At 50.8% G+C, this 19,867-nt stretch overlaps 1 protein-coding gene across 1 annotated transcript in view; it reads right to left on the bottom strand.

The window, feature by feature from the left end:
- ZNF185 (zinc finger protein 185 with LIM domain) overlaps positions 1-15,023 on the bottom strand; it is a 71,746-nt gene extending 56,723 nt beyond the window's left edge. The window contains exons 1-2 of the mRNA XM_055564470.1: positions 14,950-15,023; positions 9,554-9,617 (exon numbers count right to left, since the gene is read on the bottom strand). The gene's annotated coding sequence lies outside the window, so the exon portion shown is untranslated. The remainder of the gene's footprint in view (positions 1-9,553; positions 9,618-14,949) is intronic.
- Positions 15,024-19,867: the final 4,844 nt, after the last annotated feature.

Raw genomic sequence — 19,867 nt, 5'->3', positions numbered from 1 at the left:
CAGGACCCAAAGACCTGGGGCGCCATATGGGTTGCTGCTCAGGACTCTGGAACCATGGAAAGCAGCTCTCCTCTCCCTCAACCACACTCCTGTCTGATGCCAGGGGCAGGGGCTGGCAGTTGGGGCAGCCTCATTCAGCAAGCAGAAAGCAAGCGGGTATTACGCATGAGCTGGCACCTTATGAGCTGTGGCCTGAAGCAAGATCCAGTCCAAAGGGATCAGTCAGCCATGGAGGCTGAGTGGAGAAGGGAGACAGCAGGCTTCCAGCTTCCAGAGTGCATTGGGCCAGATTTGAAATTTTTCTTGGCATCAACTGAGGGCAGTTCGGGGACCAGGTGCCGATGCCTACCATGGGCAGGTCCCAGGCCCACTGCTGGGGGCCCAGACTCTCTGTCCCACTGAATCCTAGGCCACAGGGGTGCTAAGCAGAAGCACAAAGCAGGCTGGAGGCCGAGGTGAAGCACTGGCTGCTCCTGGGATCAGTGCCCTCAGGTTGGGGCAGTCAGTCTGGAATTTGGCTCAAGTTGAGAAGGAAGGGAGGTGGACAATTTCAAAGAATGCGTGGGCCTTGACTGGGCAGTTCCTGAGCTCCTTCTGCTGCTTCCAAGTCCTCCTCCTCCAGGAAGTATTTTCTGATCCTCCCAGCCAGGCCTGCTCCCCTATCCCAGGCTCCCACAGCCCCTTGTGGTAATGCTACTCAGGGCAGCAGCCCTCAGTGTGGTCGTGGTCCACCTCTGTCACTGAGTTGTATGTGTCCAGAGGGTACAAACGAACAGATCTGAGCACTTGCTATGTGCCTGGCCCTGTGCTTGGCGCCTCACATCAGCTCCCCACAGTTGAATACAGAGGCCCCAGCAAGGTCCTGGCTTCTGAAGGCACAAGGGCTAGGTCTGGGAACTGATGGACAGTGAGGGTAGGGTAGGTGAGATGGTTCTGCTCCTTCCTATCCTGGGGTGGTCCAGGGGTGATGAGGTGAACAGCACAAGTGCCAGGGCCAACCTGCAGGCTGGCTCCTGGTCTATGCATCTATGTCCTGGCCCCTTCCTTTGAAGTCTCTGAGCTGCCCCTGATTTTTCAGATATGGCAGTGGAGACCCTGGGAAGGTAGGGCACTATCCCACCCCCACCTTCCACTGCAGCTCTAAGTGAGCTGGTAATGACGAGTGGGAATGCAGAGCTCCTCCCAACTGTCCAGGCCTGTTGGCCCATGGGGCCCTGTTTTCTGTTCCCAGCCAGGTACCACGATCAGAAGTCCACAAGGCCATGAGGCCCAGGTGGGACTGGGTCCAGGTGCCAGGGGTCTGGACCACCTCTGGGTGGGTTGTGAGGGGCTCTCTCTCAGGGTTTGCTGAGTGGTCCTGAGATGTGGCTATGTGGCCTTCCACAGCGTTAAGACCAAGTGCAAATGGCTCAGCGTGAGCACAATTCCTATTGCAAAGCCCTGGCACACTCACCACTGACTTCATGTGAGCCCCCAGCAGCCCTGGGTGGGAGGCAACCAGGATCTTACCCTCTTGGACACCCCCTGCTCAGAAGTAGCAGCGTAGGCAGAGGAGTTGAGCTTTTAGTCTCTTTCCAAGGCAGAGGTATCACTGTGCCTTTCCAAAGAGGACAAGGCTTTTGGCTCCCCTGCCCCCGAAACAATCCAGCCACAGAGCCTGCTCATGGCAGATTCTGTTGATAACACCCAGCGGCGCTTCATTCGGCGCCTTAGGTCTGAGCAGCTACCTTCCCAGTGGCCCTTCAGGAGACTGCCTGGTGCCCAGCACACACTCATCACAAGTAACCGGTGAGCCTCCTGGTCTGGGCATCAGGGTGAGCCAGACTCTGGGTCTTGGTTTTCTCATCTACAAAATGGACACAGGGAGAACTAGCTGATCTCAGATTCCCTTATTCCCCCGGCCTGCAATCAACTCGCAGAGCACCCTGGCCCCAGGCCATTTACTAACAATCACACCCTCTCTAGCAGAAAGACGTTGGGCCAGGCCAGCCTTAGGTGCCTCTCTTCTTAGTCTCTTCACTCACAGCGAAATTAGAAAACTAAGTATCGTCCCTCAGCCGGCAGAATCCCTTAGAGAGAGTGAAGATTATAGATGGGGAAACTGAGGCCCCAAGTCGTCGCTGTCACCCGGCTGGGCTCTGCCCGAGTTTCCCTCCACCACGGACTCTGCCGGCCGCGTCGATGGCGGACGGCGACTCGACAGCCCTACCTGGCACAGGTGCCTGGCTCGCGGGACGGGCGTAGGGTCCAGCGGGCTCGGGGCGCGGGCTCCCTCCGGTGGGCAGCGCCGGCCTGGCCGGGCTGGGGAGAGAACGTGGGGCGCGGGGCGCGGTGGGGAGCGAGCGGGCCGGCGAGGAGGCGCGGACTGGGCTCCGCCCTCAGGAGAACAAACAGGTTTTCTCCTGCGCCCAGAGCCTCGCCCCTCGCCCCTCCTCTCGGCCGGCCCCCTTCCTCTGCCCTCTCCTGGGGTAGGTAGATGCGCCTGGCACATTCCGAACATTCCCCCGCCAGGGTCCTCGGCCCGCAGGCAGCTTCTCGCCCCCGCCCCCCGGGGCCGCTGGAGAAATCAAGGCCGGGGCTCCCCGCACCGAGCCCAGAGCGAGCTCCCGAAGGCTCGGCCGCGGTGGAAAAATTCCAGGCAAATTCCTCCGCGCTCGCGGCCCCCGAGTTGGGAGGCCGCCGCCACGTGATGGGGCCGGGCTGCCCAGTTGCGCCCCAGCCCGCTCCCGGCCCGATCTGGCCCCGGATCGGGGCGATGACTTGCGCAGATGCTGCGCGTTCATTCTGTGGAGAGCTACTGTTCCTAGATCCATTTTACAGATGGAGATACCAGACAGGGGTGGGGAGGGGGACTGGGGGCTGTCGGCTCAGATCATGCAGGAAGTCCCGGAGGCTGGAAAGGAGAGGAAAGGCAGAGAGCCTACTACCCGGCGGCGCCTGAGTTCTCACGCTGGGAAACCCTCCTGGGAAACTTGGGGTTCCAAAGGCACTGCAGCGAACACCCTGTCCGCCTAGCCAGGGCATCCCCGCAAACTCCGTGGGGGGACACAGCCAGATCCAGAGGTCCAGTGCGGTTTCATGAGTGTCATTCATTCATTCCTGCTTTTTGCGTACTTGTGTCATTGTTATGCTTGCTGAGTACTGGTGACAGTGAAGGCACTGGGCTAGGGGCTAGGATGGACTGAGTATCAGAAGAAGCCCCTACCCTTACCTGTGGGGCTTCTCTCTCCAAGAGACCACACAGAATTGGCAAGGAGATGGTCTATGAGGATGAGAGCATCCAAACCATGGAGCAATGGGTTCTCCTTCAACAAACAGTGCTGAATCTAGGTCCCAAGGGTCCTCCAATCCATCTGCTTCTCTCCACGCCCAATGCCGCCACCCTAGTCCAAGCCTCTTCATTGTTTTCCCTGCCTCTGGTCTTGCCTTCCTCCCCATCCAGTCTCCACACAGAAGTCAGTCGAGGACTTTGCACATGGCTCCAAAGCTGCCTGTAGCTCTTTGATGGCTTCCCATTGCTCTCAAGATAAAAGGCAACCTCTTTAAGGGGCTCAAGGATTTGGCTGCAGACCCAGCCACTCTCTTCCCTTGGTTCCAGCCACACTCACCTCCTTCCGCTTTCTGAATACATCCTGTCTCCTTGACGCTTTTACTCCTGGTGCTCAGACTCCCTAGAATGCCTTTTGTCCCCTTGTCTGCTTAGTGAGCTCTTAGTCATTGTTCAAAACTTTCCTCAAGTGTTTGTAAATTCTCTCCTGACTGCACAGGTCACCCAGGCAAGTAGATCACTTCCTTGTCCATGCTTCCCCAGTTCCCTCTGACTGCATCAATCAAGCATAGTGGCTGTCACCTTTTATTGTTCTAGATGGTGAGCTTGGGGAGGGCAGGGCCACCCTGTCTGAGTCATCACTGGGACATGGAAACCAACATGGGGGGTTGGGGAGGACTGGGAGGTGATCAACACTCAGGAAGCTGTCCTTGCTCTTCTCGGGCTTTATCAGGTAGAGAGGAAGTGGCCCTATATCTGAGCAAATATATGTGTGGGGTGTGGGAGAAGGGATTATATCTAAAGTATAAAGTCACTTCAGCTCATCTGCATCTCTTGCCAACAAATGTTTCTCTGCTTCCAGTCTGGGGACCAGCATCTAATACCTCCCTGCCCCTGATCTCATGTTGCTGGTCACCATGGATTTGACTTGGCATCCTAGCTCCTAAAGATGATACTCACTATATGCCCTTGGATATGTCTCACCCCCTCTCTGGGTCCCCTTACCCTTCCAGAGCCCCTTACTTAAAGAGGTAGAAGGTAGAGGTCAGAGGGATGCAGTAGATATAAGGATGAGAAAGAGGGTGGCCCCCGCTCTTGAAGGCCACCAGCAGGAAATGGAAAGCTCACTCCAGAGAGCACAAGCGAGAGTGGTGTCCAAAGCCAACAATGGCCAGTGAGCAAGGGCTGCCTGGGGCTGGGTTGCCCCAGGGCCTCACAGCTCTTCCTACATACCAGGTGATTCAGCCCCCACTGGGTCAGTCCCACCATGACAGCACCAGCCAGAGGGATTGGCCTTTCCTTAACTCCTCCCTCCTTGCCAGGCTGCCAGGCCCTGCAGCTGATCTTGCCTGCAAACGAGTTTGACTCGAAAGGTAACTGCCTTGCCCTACCTTGCCCTGCCCTGCCCACCTGCTCACTGCCCCAATGGAGCCCCCCCCCACCCCCACCAGGGCCACCCCCAGCCATCTCAGCCAGGCTCTGAGGCCCTTGCCAACTTCATCAGCCTCCTCTTTGACTCCTTGCTCTCGGTCATGTGGACCCAGACACACTGAGTGCTCTTGTCCCACCAGGGCCCTGCACAAGATGTCTCCTTGCTGGTGAACTGCCGTCCATTCTTAGCCAGAACACTGGGTCCTTTGTGAACTTCCCCTTGGATTAGAGCTGGAGGGCCAAGACTCTGGTGGCTCCTGGTTGCCCCCAGACTGGGCTCTACCCCTGCCTGGCTTGAGCTTGGCCCTGTCCCTTTCTACTCTCAGCTCCTCTTGTGCCTTGACCACCATCTCTAGTTCCAAGGCTGACCAGCCCTCCAGGCTCTGGCAGAGTCCTCCTGGAGTCCCCCAGCTCAAGTAGTCTCCCCACAGCAAGACCTTGCTCTGAGGGTAAAAGTGCTGCCTCTAACACTGATGGGCTGGAGGGTGCAGCCAGTCTGGGCTGCCTGGAAGAGGCAGCAGTGGGCAAGTGGTGACCCCCTATGCTGAGGGGAGCCAGGAACCAGGAGCAGGCAATGGAGGCGAGTTCTTTGGGAAGCAAGCAGATGACAGGGGGACAGGCGGCAGTCTGGAAGGAAGTAGCCAGCAGGGCTCATCGGCTCCAGGAGCCCATTCAGGTCTCCAGGGCTGGGAACAGAACCCAGGCAAGCCAGTCTAGCCCAAGATTTCCCAGGTAAGGGAGGGGGACGACGGGTAGGGCCTGACAGTTTTCAGGCTAAAGTTGAACCTGAAAACAACCAAAACCAGCCCAGGCAGAGTGTCCTCACACTGGAAGGTACTGGAGACCCATGCCAGATCCAAACCCTGCCATGGTGCAGATGGGGAAACAGGTCCAGAGAGGGATGGACCATAGCCCACAGGGGCCACACAGCCATTCTGTGACAGAAACAGGACTAAAACTGGGGCTCTGGTTGCTGTGGATGGAACCCCCATCCAGTTGGGGTTCTCAGGTTCACATGTGAGTAGGGCTGGGCTCCTGTTTGCACCCTAATCCCCCCCTGCCCTCCCTCTTTCTAGGGCCTGCCTTGACACCTCATCCTCCTAAGCTCTTCAACCAGTTTCCACTTGTTGGGTGACTCCACTGGTTCCAAGCAGGGTGGGTCCCCTCATGACAGGGGTCCCCAGGCGTGGTTGTAGCCACAGTGGCCCTATGGAGCCCCAAACCTTCAGGCCCGGCCTCTGAGTCTATAACCAGCTCTCCATGTGGCTGGGAGAAAGACCCCGCCTTCTGGATATTGCCTGTGAGGCCCCTGCACTGCCCTTGACCTGCACTGCAGGCTTAGGGACTGGGCCCCTCCAGTGTGTGACATACACACTTATTCTTAATCATCAAATGCCCCCTTTAGGACCTCCTTTCCCCACCACACTGCCACCTGCACCCAGATCTGGTGGGGAAGGCAGACCAGTTCTGGTTCACGGTGCAGAATCCACGCCCAAGCAGTTCCTGCCCTGTAGACAGTGCCCCCACCTCTGGGAGCAGAGAGGTTGTACAGGCAGGCCTCCTCGGCCGCGTGCACATCTCCCACCCCTGCAGGCTGAACTCCCCCACTACCTTTTGAAACTAGTACTTTGAAGAAGCCCAGGAAACACTCGGCAATCCGTCTTGGCCCCTGTGACCTGATGCCCAGAATACAGACTGCCTTTTGTCTCTGGCTGTGAAGCAGCCCCGGGCCAGGCCTCCAGAGCACGAGTGCACAAGCTGAGCCAAGGCCTTGCTGGCAGATAATCCCCACATGCCCTGAAGAATGGCTTTTTGCTGCTTTAAAAATCATCCACAGATCGGAAAAATAATGTTCTAATTGGAAAACCTTCCCGCCATGGTTTTCCGGAGTTTTAGTACAGTTGGCCGGCAAGGAGGCTCCTGGGAGGAGGAGGAAGGGAAGTCATGAGGAGGAGACAGTGGGCAGGCTGCCCAGCGCCCCCTCATCCCCAGAGCTCAGCCGCTGTCAGCAAGGGGCCATGCCTGGGAGATCTGGGGGCTGTCTGGTCCTCCAGGGCCGGGGCCCAAGCCCTGCTCCCCCCCAGAGACCCCACTGCTGCTCCAGAAGCAGGCCAGGTCCCTGGACTATCTGGCAGGCCTGGTGCCCACTGCGCGTGGTGATCACAGGCCAAGAAGAGGAAAGGTGTGAAAGCTACCACCTGATCAAGAAACAGGAAGGTTCCCTCCACCTGGGTGGGGCCCTGGGCTGGGAGACCTAGCGGGGCATGCAGGATGTACAGGAAAAGTGACTCCTGAACAGCTGGATCCATCCAGCAAGGGAGGATGCTCTCGCTCAGGGGCCCTGCTAAGCCTGGCTTGGCTAAACCGCTAGTGGGAGGAGCTGAGGCCACAGCAACCTGAAGGTTTGTCGAGCTCCAAGAGTTGCTGATTTGTTCCTTCACTACGGGCTGTGCCCACCTGGGAAGGGGAAATGCAGGAGAGCCAAGTTACTATGACTCACCTTAATTTTTCCAGAAACCTCCCTGGGTGCCTAGCTGCCTTGATTTCCTCAACGGGAGCAGCCTTAGAGAGATTGAGGGTGGAGAGGGATAGTTCAGCAGCCTCCTCATCCATCTGGTCAGACCACCCTCTCCTTGTGGAGGAAAGGGAATCACAGCAGCCTGAACTTGGAGACTATGAACTTGCCACATTGCTTTAGGCTCCCTGGCATTGTACCCTCCTTCATGCCCCTTTCTTCCCCCCTTGTGACCTTTAGGACTGCTGCTCCCACACCAGCACACCTCTAGAGCTCCACTGGCTACTTATGTGACCCCATGGACTGCAGCCTACCAGGCTCCTCCATCCATGGGGTTTTCCAGGCAAGAGTACTGGAATGGGGTGCCATTGCCTTCTCCATACTTATGATTATTTCAATTTAAATGTATTGCAGTGAGATAAAATTGAAGCTTTAGTTCCTCAGTCACAAGAATCATTTTTAGCCCCATGTGGCCATGGGCTCCTGTAACAGACAGCACAGATAGACAAGAATTCATCCCTGCTGCAAGTTCTGTCGTACATCAGCAGTCTAGCTGCATCACTTCTCCTTAAAAGGAAGCTCTCAACTTCCCTCTTAACTGAGCCTGAGGTCCCTCCACAAAGTGAGATCCCCCCACAACCTCAGCCAAGGGAGGCATTCCCTTCTCCCACATGCCACTTACTTGGAGAAGACTAGTCTGTCTTTGGATGAACACCTCTCCTCCTTTGAGGCTCAGGCGAATATTCAGGCAAGTGTTTGCACAGGACACATTGTTCTTTTCCACCCATATCTCACTGCATGTGAGAAGGTGACTGGGAGAATTGGAAGGGTGTGCAATGGTGTGGAGCAGTGAGTGTGGGACTTCAGCATCCCTGCCAGTGGACCATCCATCCTTCTCAGGCCTTGCAGTTCTTCAACCCCAACATCACTGAAGAACCTGTCAGTGATGCCCCACAGGGGCAACCTACATCTTGTTATCACCTCTGAAGCCTGTATTGCAAGGCTTCCACTTTCAGACCCCTGTCTCCTCTCTTTCCAGTGGGCTTGTTCACATTAGTTCTACTTCCTGATGAGACATATAGTCAGTTCTCTTTCCAGCTCATGGGGATCTCCTGTCTGTTGGTCTGTGTTCTTCCCATCTGTTAGCTCTTTGCTCCCTTCCTGGCCCTCTCTGTCCAGCATAGAGTCAATGGCCCATCAGTTTAACACCTCTTTTGTTAACATCTGAATTTCCCTTGCTCCACAGACCCTCTGTCACCTTCACTTGACACTCAGATCTGGACAAATTTAAACATCTGCTTTCTTCCTGTCCACCCCAAGGTGATGATGGTGCTGGCAAAGGTCATATAACTGCAGAATGGTGCCAATATCCATTTCTGGATCGTAATCCTTCTCACCTCTACGAGGACTTCCATCTTTGTAATTGTCCCTTTCTTTTCTGCATCATAAGAAGGTCCAGTTTATTTGGAGCATATCCATCAATGTTAAAAAAAAAAAAGAAGAAGAAGGAAAGTCGTCTCACTTGACCCTGCTCTCAGCTCCACTTAGTGTCTCTTTTCTCTGCTCCTCTACTGAGCAAAACTCCATGAAAGAGTTGTCTACACGGGCTGTCTCTGCTTCTCATTCCCTCATAAACCCAACCCCATCAGGATTTCAACCCTACTGCTTCCTTAAAATCATTCTTGTCAAGGTTACCAGTGATTCTCCATGTTGCCAAACCCAGTGCTCACATCTCTGCTTTCACTTAACCTCTTAACCACAGTTGATCACTCCTTCATGCCAGAAAAACATTCATCCTTTGGTTTCCCTGACTCTCCACTTCCCCAAGTGTATTGAAGGTTAGGAGCACAAACTCTGGAACTGGACTGTGTGGGTACAAATCCTGGCTGTGCCAATTAATAGCTGTGTGACCTTGGGCAAGTCACTTGCCACCTCTAGGTTTTCACCTGTATGAAGGAGGTGAGAATACCAGCATCTACCTCTTGGGGTCGTTGTGAAGGTTACATTGGTAACAGAGAGTGCTGAGAATAGAGCTTGTTACATTGAGAGACACTCAGTGAAACCACCACATGGGTGCTGATGGGGTTTGAGACACGCTACCAGCAAACATGACATGTTGAATATTTTAAGATGAGGGAGTTTGAGAAAATGGCAGAAACTAGAAGGTCTCTCTGACCTTCCCTACACTCCCACCTTTCTCCTGGAAGCAGGTCATAAGACTCTCAGGTGAGAGGTGCCCTCCTGATACCTGGACAAAAGGAGCATCCTTATCTCTAAGACAGGGATAAGGCCAAGAAGAATCCAAACAAAGAGGCTTTGCTAAGTTCCCCTGAACTTACTGCACTTTGCTCAAAACTCTTCACCCTATCTTGGCTTTGCATGACTTTCCGTTCTTCATCAAACCTAGAAAAAAAAACACCCAGAATTAACCACTTCTTCAGGTCTTCATTTTTTTATGAAAGCTCTCAACCTTATATTAAATAAATGGGTACTCTTTCTCTTGTCAGTCTAATTTTCAGATCTAGCCAGGGATTCCTACAGTGTCCAAGGGTTGACTGAAACTAAACACATCAAATAAAACTCCACACCCCTCAAACTTCTCTTCTCTTAGGTCTTCCCCATCAGTGGCACCTCCCAGCTGTGCATGCCCAAAGGCCCAGGCACCTGGCCCTCATCTCCTACATCCAATCAATCAGCAAGTCCTGATTATGGCTCTACTTCCAAAATATACCCAGAGCCTGATCACTTCTTCCTGCTTCCATTGCCACCAGCCTCCTAGTCCAAGCCCTTGATCCCCCCGCCCCCATCACGGTCTTCTGGCTTCCACTCTTGTCCCATTACATCTATTGTCCCCCTGTATTGTCAGTCTGGTGACTTCACTCACCCAGCTGTCCAAGCTGGAAATCAGGGTACCCTCTGAGATTTCTCTTTCCCTGTCACCCTCCAGGTCTGATGCCTGTTGTGGTTCCAACCTCTTCTCCCAACTTCCAAGCTCCAGGTTCCCATCACACTGGACTTCTTACTGATCCTCACAGAAACCTTGTTCTCTGTCTCCAAGCCTTGGTGTTGACTGAGGTCCCCCTGCCCTGGTTAACTCCTACTCTGCACACACCTCTAGCAGGAAGTTGTCCCTAACCATGAAGACCAGTCAAGTGTCTCTTTCTGGGCTGCCTTTCAGTCCCAGCACTCATTACCCTACAGAATCACTGTCTTCTGTCTCCTCCTTTCCTCTTGGATGTAGGAAACATGTCTCATGCTTGCCTGCTCACTCAAGCACTGGTAGGGTTCCTGAGTGGTCACAAACGAAATATTTGCCAAATGAATGAAAGAAGGAATAAAAGTTCATGTCAAATGTGGTATGTTATCAAGCAATACACTGACTTTTCAAATCAGGGATTAAAACTGTATCACTCAGTAGATGACATTGGAACTACTAGTCCTGTGGAAAAACAAGCTGGATTTCCTACCTCAAAATCCGCACTGAAGTAAACTCCAGATGGCTCAGAAATTTCATGTAAAAAAAAAATGAAACCATAAAAGTACTAGAAGGAATCCTGGGATGGGGACAGCCTTTCTAAGTATGTCATGAAAACCAGGAACCATAAAAGAAAAGAGAGAAATTAAAAACTTCTGCATGCCAAAACCCATCATAACTGTCATTAGACAAATGACAAACAAGGAAGACTTATTTGAACTTCATGTGACAGCAAAAGACTTAGTCTTTCAAAAATAAAAACGGGCTCCTTTCAAAGCCAGCAATAGGAAACATAGGCCAGCAAAGAAGGGAATAGACAATTCACAAAACAAGGTTTGCGGGAGCCCCATTAACATGTGAAGGAAATGCAAATACAGTCTCAGAGAAGTTAAAGTTACATTGGATCTGCAAAACCCAGGGTTATCTGAGGTGTGGTAAAATGGTCACCCTTAGCCTCAAGGGTCCTAGAGGTGGGAGGATGAATTGTAACTTTTGTAGAAATATGTAACAATAACTATGAGGACTCTCTTTGACCTAGCAATACCAACATTTAAAAATTCTTTCTGAGAATTCCCTGGCAGTCCAGTGGTTAGGACTCTGTGCTTCCACTGCAGGGGACATGGGTTCGATCCCTGGTCAGGGAACTAAGACCCTGCAAACCACGTGGTGTGGCCAAAACAAACCAAAAATTGAATCACCATGCTGTATGCCTCAAACTAACATGACATTGTAAATCAACTCTGCTTCAATAAGCTTACTTTTCAAAAATTAAAAACATATTTTTATCATCTGATATCAATAAAGTGGTATATATGTATATTATATAAAATGTGATGGATATAAACATCTGCCAACCAGCCAGCACCATTATCTATGACTTTTGTCCTGATACTCAGGATGACCTGTCCTGGCTTGGGCCCTTGACCCCATATCCTATCACCTACTCTGGCCTGCTAATGTTTTTTCTACCTTTTTCTTGGGTCATCAATTATTTCCACTTGGTTGGATCATTTTGATCAAAATGCAAGCTACTCTTCATTTATTTCCCTCCTCCATTTCTCAGTAGCAACCATGAAGAGAAGAACCTACACTTTCTATTACTCCTCTTCTTCCCTTCTATTTCATGGACAGCACTTAACAGAAATGGCTCTTTTTAAAACCAGTGCTCTCCATCTTGCTATGTCCAGTGGTCAGCTTTCATTCTAATTTTACTGGATATGTTAGCATCATTGGATACAGGAGTCACTCCTTCTGGAAACGCTTTACTCTTGATTGACCCTTTCTCATTGTCTCCACTCTTTCCAACCTCCTCACTTTGGAAGTTACCAGGACTCAGTCCTTGAAACTCTTCTCAATGATATTCTTTATTATGGTGATTTCTATTCATCTTGCCATCTTGTGTCTTTAAACACCATTGGAAGGCTGATAACTCCCAAACTTACATCTCCAACTCAGGACTTTCCCCTTAATTTCAGATTCCTATATCCCAAGGCCTATTCAATGCACATTGATTAGGCATTGTATTTGGTGACCCAAAGCAAACTCCTTATCAGCCCTTCCAAACCTGTTCCTCCCACAGCTGTCCCCACCAAAGCTGGGGCTACCAAGATCTGGCCACTTCTCCTCATCTCTACTATTTGGTGAGCTTCTGATTGTTGTGCCATTAAGAACAAGGCTGCTGTGGAATTCTTGTACACATCTCCTGACCACATGGACAAGAGATTCTTGAGGTGAGTGGTTCTCAAACTTCCGTGGGCTTCAGAATCCCCTGGAGGGCTTGTTAAAATGAAGAGAGCTGGACGTCACCCCCAGAGATCCCAGTTTGATTAGGAATGTATTGGCATTTCTAACAAGATCCCAGGTGACGCTCATGTTATATAAGTGAAAGTGTTAGTCGCTCAGTCATGTCTGACTCTTTGCAACCCCATGGACTGTAGCCTGCCAGGCTCCTCTGTCCATGGAATTCTCCAGGCAAGAATACTGGAGTGGGTAGCCATTCCCTTCTCCAGGGGATCTTTCCCACCCAGGGATTGAACTAGGGTCTCCCACATTGCAGGTGGACTCTTTACCATCTGAGCCACCAGAGAAGCCCAATGCTCATGCTATGCTATGCTAAGTGCTAAGTCACTTCAGTCGTGTCCGACTCTGTGCAATCCCATAGACAGCAGCGCACCAGGCTCCCCCGTCCCTGGGATTCTCTAGGCAAGAACACTGGAGTGGGTTGCCATTTCCTTCTCCAATGCATGAAACTGAAAAGTGAAAGTGAAGTCACTCAGTCATGTCCGACCCTCAGCGACCCCATGGACTGCAGCCTTCCAGGCTCCTCCATCCATGGGATTTTCCAGGCAAGAGTACTGGAGTGGGGTGCCATTGCCTTCTCCAAATGCTCATGCTACTGGTGGGGAAATCACACTTGGATATTCAGAGCTCTAGGGTGTATTATACCCAAGAGTAGAAATGCTGGGTCCTAGGATATGGGCATGTTTGACCTCACAATAGAACAGCGATTTTCCTTTGGGTCAGCAGTGGGCAAGAGTACCCAGTGCTCCACATTCTGGCCAAGACTTGACATGGTCAGAGGCCTTACAGTTGTCAATGCAATGGATACAGAGGTGTTACCATTGCCAATACAATGGTTTTGAGTTACTGGCATTTATCTTCAGGTGGCAATTACGTGCAGTTGGGAGAGAGAACATGAGTACAAGTACACTCATTGCAATGTTATTTTTGATATTAAAAAGCTGGTAACAATGTAGGTTTCCATCATATGTACATTCAAAGTTTATAACAGGATAATATGAAGCTGACTGAGATGATGATTATAGGTCTATAGATATGAACATGGAAAATGTCTATATTGTTGAACAAGAGAGAGAAAGCAGTTTCCATGAGATACATGAGAGCGTGTATAGTGTGAGTTCATTTCTATAAAAGTGTCTGAATGCATTGAGAAACACCTTGGAAACACTTGGTATGTCTAGGAGATGGATTTTGAGTTACCTTGACTTTCTTTTTTTCTGTGTGTATTTTCTGCAATGCTTTGTTTAAAAAAGTGATTTTCAACAACTACATCATTATATTTCTGTTTGTATATGCTATAAAGTATCTAGAAGGTTTCACATGAAAGATCAGAACGGTTGCCTCTAGGCAGTGGGTTTGTGTGGGCTGAGTGGGAATGTACTTTAAGTTTTCTTTTTATTCCATTCTGTACTCTTTGAATTTTTATGGCAGTGCATTACTTTCATAATTAAAAAAAAAACACTAATAAAAACAAAAAAGAAAAGAGATCTATTCTTACCACACAAGCAAACCCTGCCAGCCCCTGCCTCTACCAGCCCAGCCCAGCCCACCTAGCCATGCTGAGGTCCCAGTGACTTCACAAAGAGCCCACTCAAGTTGTGCCAGGCTGCCTCTGGCCTGAGAGCTTTCAAGCTGTGGGGCCAGGGCCAGTTGGTGGGCTGCCCAGGAGAGAGTTCCTCCTTCTGGGTGCTGCCTTAAGGCCAGCCATGTATCACTTCCAGAAAGTGTATTTCTGGGGACTCCCCCACCGTCTGTGTTGGAAGGACAGAACAGCCCCTCAGAGGGTCCACAGAGAAACCATTAACACAGCCAAGGAAGTGAGTGACTGTAGAGGCATGGGGACAAGCTCCAATAGTGAACAGCCTGTGTCTCTAATGAAGTGCTTTTCAGTCTATAAAGGTCAGACCGAGGAAGAAATAAAGTCTACAAGATGAGAACGGCGTAGAAATATTGAACATGGGAGCATCTACAACACACGTGGATGGCAGAATCAGGGGTCACCTGGAATGAAGAATGAATTAATTTGATCTAAAACAAAAAAGATCCTCTGGAGAAAGGAATGGCTACCGACTCCAGTATTCTTGCCTGGGAAATCCCATGGACAGAGGAGCCTGGCGGGCTACAGTTCATGGTGTTGCAAAGAGTTGGACACGACTGAGCGATTAATACTTTCAAAACAAAAAAAGACTTCACACAGCAGGGACTGGATGAACAATGGATGCTTTCTCCTCACGGTAGCTCCTCTGAGCTGTTGGCCACTGCCTTGGCAACACACGTGGCTCAGGTTCTTCCTGGACCACATCACGTGGCAGTCACATGGTTTGCCTCTGCCCCCCACCCCCTATGGCCCATGAGCTCTAGAAAGGAGAAACTGGGTCCCATTCATAACCCTCCTCTTCACGACAGGCATGGGCCACTACTAAGTGCTCAGTAAGTGTTGGGTCAACAGAATGGGATTACCTCCAGTATAGCAACAGAATGCAGATGCCACTTTGCAAACGCTCATTTTCAAAATTCAAAGCAGAGTCACAGCTGAATGTGTCCCGGCATCATGTTCCCACCATCAGGGAGTGGCTTGGCAGAGGCAGCACTTTCTTGGACATATACTATCTCTGTAATAGAACAGCCTTACAGCACACAAACCGTGTGGGAGTTCACCGTGCCCCTCCCCTCCCCTCCCCCACCTGGAATGGCCTTAGCAGTCCTTGCATGATGACTGCTTTTGGACATTCTTAACACTTGTGTGAAAGAAAGAAAGTGAAGTCGCTCAGTCGCGTCCAACTCTTTGCGACCCTATGGACTGTAGCCCACCAGGCTCCTATGTCCATGGGGATTCCCCAGGCAAGAATATTGGAGTGGGTTGCCATTTCCTTCTCCAGGGGATCTTCCCGACTCAGGGATTGAACCCAACAAGTGTGTGAGAATAGTACTTGTTCACAAGTAGAAGCCCAGTAAATACTTGGTGTGTTTAGAAAACAGGTTAGATTGTGCTTTTAAAGGATGGGAGAGGGCAGGAAGGTTCAAGAGGGAGGGGATATATATATATATAATTATTACTGATTTGTGTTGTTGTGTAGCAGAAACCAACACAACATTGTAAAACAATTTTTCTCCAATTAAAAGTAAATAAATCAAAAAATATATAGTATATAAATCAAAAAAATAAAAAGTTACATCTTAAAAGTCTCTGTATGAGTTCATCCCAGAAGGTGCTCCCTGAGCCTCTTCCCCCGCCCTCTCCCTGTGATACAGGACGAGCTTCAGGGGAGGACAAAGCTGCCTAAGAGGCTTAACAAGTCACTGGGTCCTGAGGAGAGAACTAGAGCTGCAGGGAGGAAGATCCACTGGGATGGGGTGGGAGCCAGTGGGGAGGGGGCAGAGCATTGCCAGGGTGGGGGGCAGGAGAGTGGAAGTGAAAGAGATGGTCCTGGGAAGATGACTGGAGGGAAGCCTGACCTCAAGGAAGGAGGAGGCAGAGGCGGCAGGTGATATCACGTCTCCCTGGGGTGGTGGAGAGCTCCTTTGGGTCACAGGTCTGGGCCCCTGGAGGCATGCACAAGGGACATGGGCTGCTCTGTGGGTGTTTGGAAAAAAAGCGACAGAGGGAGAAAGGGAAAGGAGTAGGAAATCTCCTGTCAATAAAATGGCACCATCATCAAGGTTCTTTGAAGTTTGTTCCCTAGAGGTAAAAGTTGGACTCACGGTTTTTCCAAGATGAATGTCTTTATTCTTCTATGATATTCCCCTAGGGGAATAGGTGGGGGAGGAAGACGGGGGAGCCTGTGTTCCAGAATAATAGAAGGAACAGATAAGAATCTCAAATGCCAGGAATCAACCATAATGTGGGGATGCAGTGGAGAGGGGGCTGGGAGGGGGGCTCCTGGTCTAGGAACTGGGGGAGGAGAGGCAGAGATCAGGGAAATGGCATGGGCAGGCTGCCCTCCCTATGAAATCAAGACTCCACATAAAGCTAAGTAAACGTGGAGTCACGTTTGTCCATCTTCTATTAGCTCATCTTGTGGCCACTTTGATGTAGGTTTGTTGCAGCAGCCAAAACATTCCTATGTGGCTGGGATAGACTTCATCTGATTTTCCCCTGGCCTCACTCCCAGCTTCATCAAGGGAGGCCCCTACCAGCCCTGTCCTCCCAGTGTTCAGAGGAGTTGAACTGTTGGGTTCATCCACAAAGAGAGGGGCAGGTGTTTACTGACATAAGAAGAAGAAATGGGCTGAGCCCAGAGGGAGCTTGGGTTGGGAATGAGAGAGACACAGAGAGGGTGCCCACTTGCTTCAGTTACTTGCACACATTGTTTATTCATGAATTAGAGAAGCCTCATGAAACAACTGAGGAAGGAAGTGGGGGTAGGAATCACTCTTCAGGAGTGCCCTTCTGAGGGTCAGGGAATGAAACTTGTTTGGGAGGTAGTGAGACTGAGGGCCTGTGCGGAAGCCAAGCGGAGGAAACAAACTGACATGGGATAGTACAGGGCTGGGGCTCAGAGGGACTGTGCAGGGTGGAGTCCAAGCATGTGGGGGCAGAGGTAGCTCACAATGGCCACTGGAGGCCACAGAGAACATTGCATCCTCTGGCAGCATAGGAAGGGTTGGGTGTAGACTAACGGAGACCAGTGAGGAGCCCTGCTCAGCTTAACCAAAAGGGAGGTCCCGTAAGGAAAGAGCCTATGAAGAACGGGTCAGAGATCAGGCATCAGCAGTCACATTTGTCAAGGCTCATCTAGTGGCCAGGAGCAGAATAAGCAAGATAGCCAGAGCAGAGGGGAACAGGATGCCCGCGGCTCTCTCCTGCTTGCTCCCAGGGCTGTCTGCACATGACTGATTTGTTCCCACTAAGAGCTTGAGCTCTTCTACCCCCGGCAGACAATGAAATGTGAGGCATTAAGGGCCCTCACAGTCTAGGGGCATCCGCCAGCTGTGGGAGCCAGGTACCCTCCACTGTCATGTACAAAAGGTACATACAGGCCTTGTCATTGTCACCAGCCACTGCTACAGCCCCTCCCCACCCCTACTCCTCTCCCCTCTTGGGGAAAGAAATAGCAGGGGCTGGCCTGCCCATCCATGACAGGGGACTGACAGTGGACATGCTCCCAAAGAACTCTTAAAAGAGCTCACAACACCTCCCCACTCCATGAAAGAGCCAGTGTCCCTTAATTTTCCTGAAGACAATACAGTGGCAGGAGGGTCTAAGAGCAGCCATAGTCTCAGGGAGGCTGCACTGGGTGGGAGGCAGGGAGGGGAGAGTCAAATCCAGTTTGAGATTGACATATAAATAACCAGAAAGGAGACACTTTTGAAACCTGCCCTCTGAGGACAATACTATGATTATCCCCATTTTACAGATGAGGAGACTGAGGTCCAAGTTTGCACAGCTAGTGAGTGTGGGAGCTGGGATTTGAGCCTGGGTTGTCTCCAGGGCCTGGACTCCTAACTTGCACATCTACCACCTCACTGGGTTCAGACTGGGGAAAAGAAATTCCCTTGGGGGTCTTACCTCCCTTCTTTCTGTCAGTTTCTAAGGAGGCTTTCTTCCTTTGGCCAAAATTATCTGAACCATGAAGCTCGTAAATATATGAAGCTAATGCAACCTGCTACTTTTGCCAGAGTTTAAACATCCGTGCAAAATGCCACATTTGAAAGAAAGCATGTGTTTGACTCTTAGCAGGATATTTCTAGAAAGATCAGGGAGTGACTTGAATTTGGGCACCAGCCTCCAGCCAAGTTCTCCATGGGTGTCTGTGTTTGGTGAGGGGGCAGCTCCTTGTGGGTCTGAGCAGGGCAGAGCTTCTGCCCTGGCCCCCAGGTTGCCTGAAAAATGCCCACCCTCATTCCCCACTGACTGCTGCCAGCACACATTAGGTGTTTCGCCTGAAGGTCAGAGGAGCTGTGACCCTTTCTGCCCCCTTTAGGCTATGGCCCAGGACACTTAGGTCATTTGGCCAAGGCCACACAGGTGACGAGTGGCTGACTCTGGACAGCAATCTGAGGCAGCTAGAACCCTTCAGGAAAGTGTCTGCTGGATCCAACGACGTTGCCCCAGGAGATACAGCTGCCTGGCTCTGGAAGCCATCAAAGGCACAGTACACACATGTGGACGCAGCTTTGATATTTGACAGATTCTACTTCTCCTCTCAGTGAAAGTCGCTCAGTCGTGTCCGACTCTTTGCGACCACAAGGACTATAGAGTCCATGGGATTCTCCAGGCCAAAACACTGGAGTGGATAGCCTTTCACTTCTCCAGGGGATCTTCCCAATCCAGGGATTGAACCCAGGTCTCCTGCATTGCAGGTGGATTCTTTTTTTTTTTTTTTTTAATTTTATTTTATTTTTAAACTGTACATAACTGTATTAGTTTTGCCAAATATCAAAATGAATCCGCCACAGGTATACATGTGTTCCCCATCTTGAACCCTCCTCCCTCCTCCCTCCCCATTCCATCCCCCTGGGTCGTCCCAGTGCACCAGCCCCAAGCATTGCAGGTGGATTCTTTACCAGCTGAGCCACAAGGGAAGCCCAAGGGCACTGGAGCGGGTAGCCTATCCCTTCTCCAGCGGATCTTCCCCACCCAGGAATGGAACCAGGGTCTCCTGCATTGCAGGCGGATTTTTTACTAACTGAGCTATGAGGGCTCAAAGTTTGTCTTGAGAGGAGCCTATCTTGAGCTGCAGGGAACCATATGCAGAGCTCCTAATTTTTAGCTTAGAGATGAGATCTGACAATTCACATTTTTAACAAATAACTCCAGAGACTCGGGTGTGCTCCAAAGATTGAGAACAGCAGCTCCCAAGGCAGGTGTGCAGGTGGCCTGGGGAAATCTCAGGAAGTGATCCAGGCCAGCTCATCAGGCTTAGGTCCTGGGGCATGAAGGTCACTGAACGATGTGCATTGATTTCGAATTCATTTCATTAGAAAGTTTGACTGTTGGTGTGCTGTTTACTCCTCAAATTGAATTTCATCATTTACAGACATATGAGTTGTCCCTGTAAGATGCCAGCATGCTTGGTCAGGATATAGGATTCTTTGACTATGGTCACTTGGCTAATATTTTGCTGAATGTGTATGGGTGTGTCTGTGTGTTTATTGTAAGCAGAATTAGTTTATTTTCCTTTTCCATTCTATTATTAGGGAGTCGTCCTTCTTTTCCTAGTGTCTGGAAAATATTGTTTTTGTCAGACTGGAATCATTTCTTTGGATGGTTGATAGAGTTCACTACTGAAATCATCTTTGCCTGCAAGTTTTGTGTTGGGGAGGGGCGAGTGTATCAGACAGGGTTCAACCAGAATCAGTAGGAGATGTATAAAGAGATGTAGTGTCAGAAATTGAGGGCTGGCTAGGAAGCCTAGAATCTGTAGCACAGGCTGTG

This window comes from Bubalus kerabau, chromosome X (assembly GCF_029407905.1).
Source record: "Bubalus kerabau isolate K-KA32 ecotype Philippines breed swamp buffalo chromosome X, PCC_UOA_SB_1v2, whole genome shotgun sequence".
NCBI classification, from domain to species: Eukaryota; Metazoa; Chordata; class Mammalia; order Artiodactyla; family Bovidae; genus Bubalus; species Bubalus kerabau.
The sequence above is the reverse complement of the archived record's forward strand: the minus strand, read 5'-3'. Positions and strand labels throughout refer to the sequence as shown.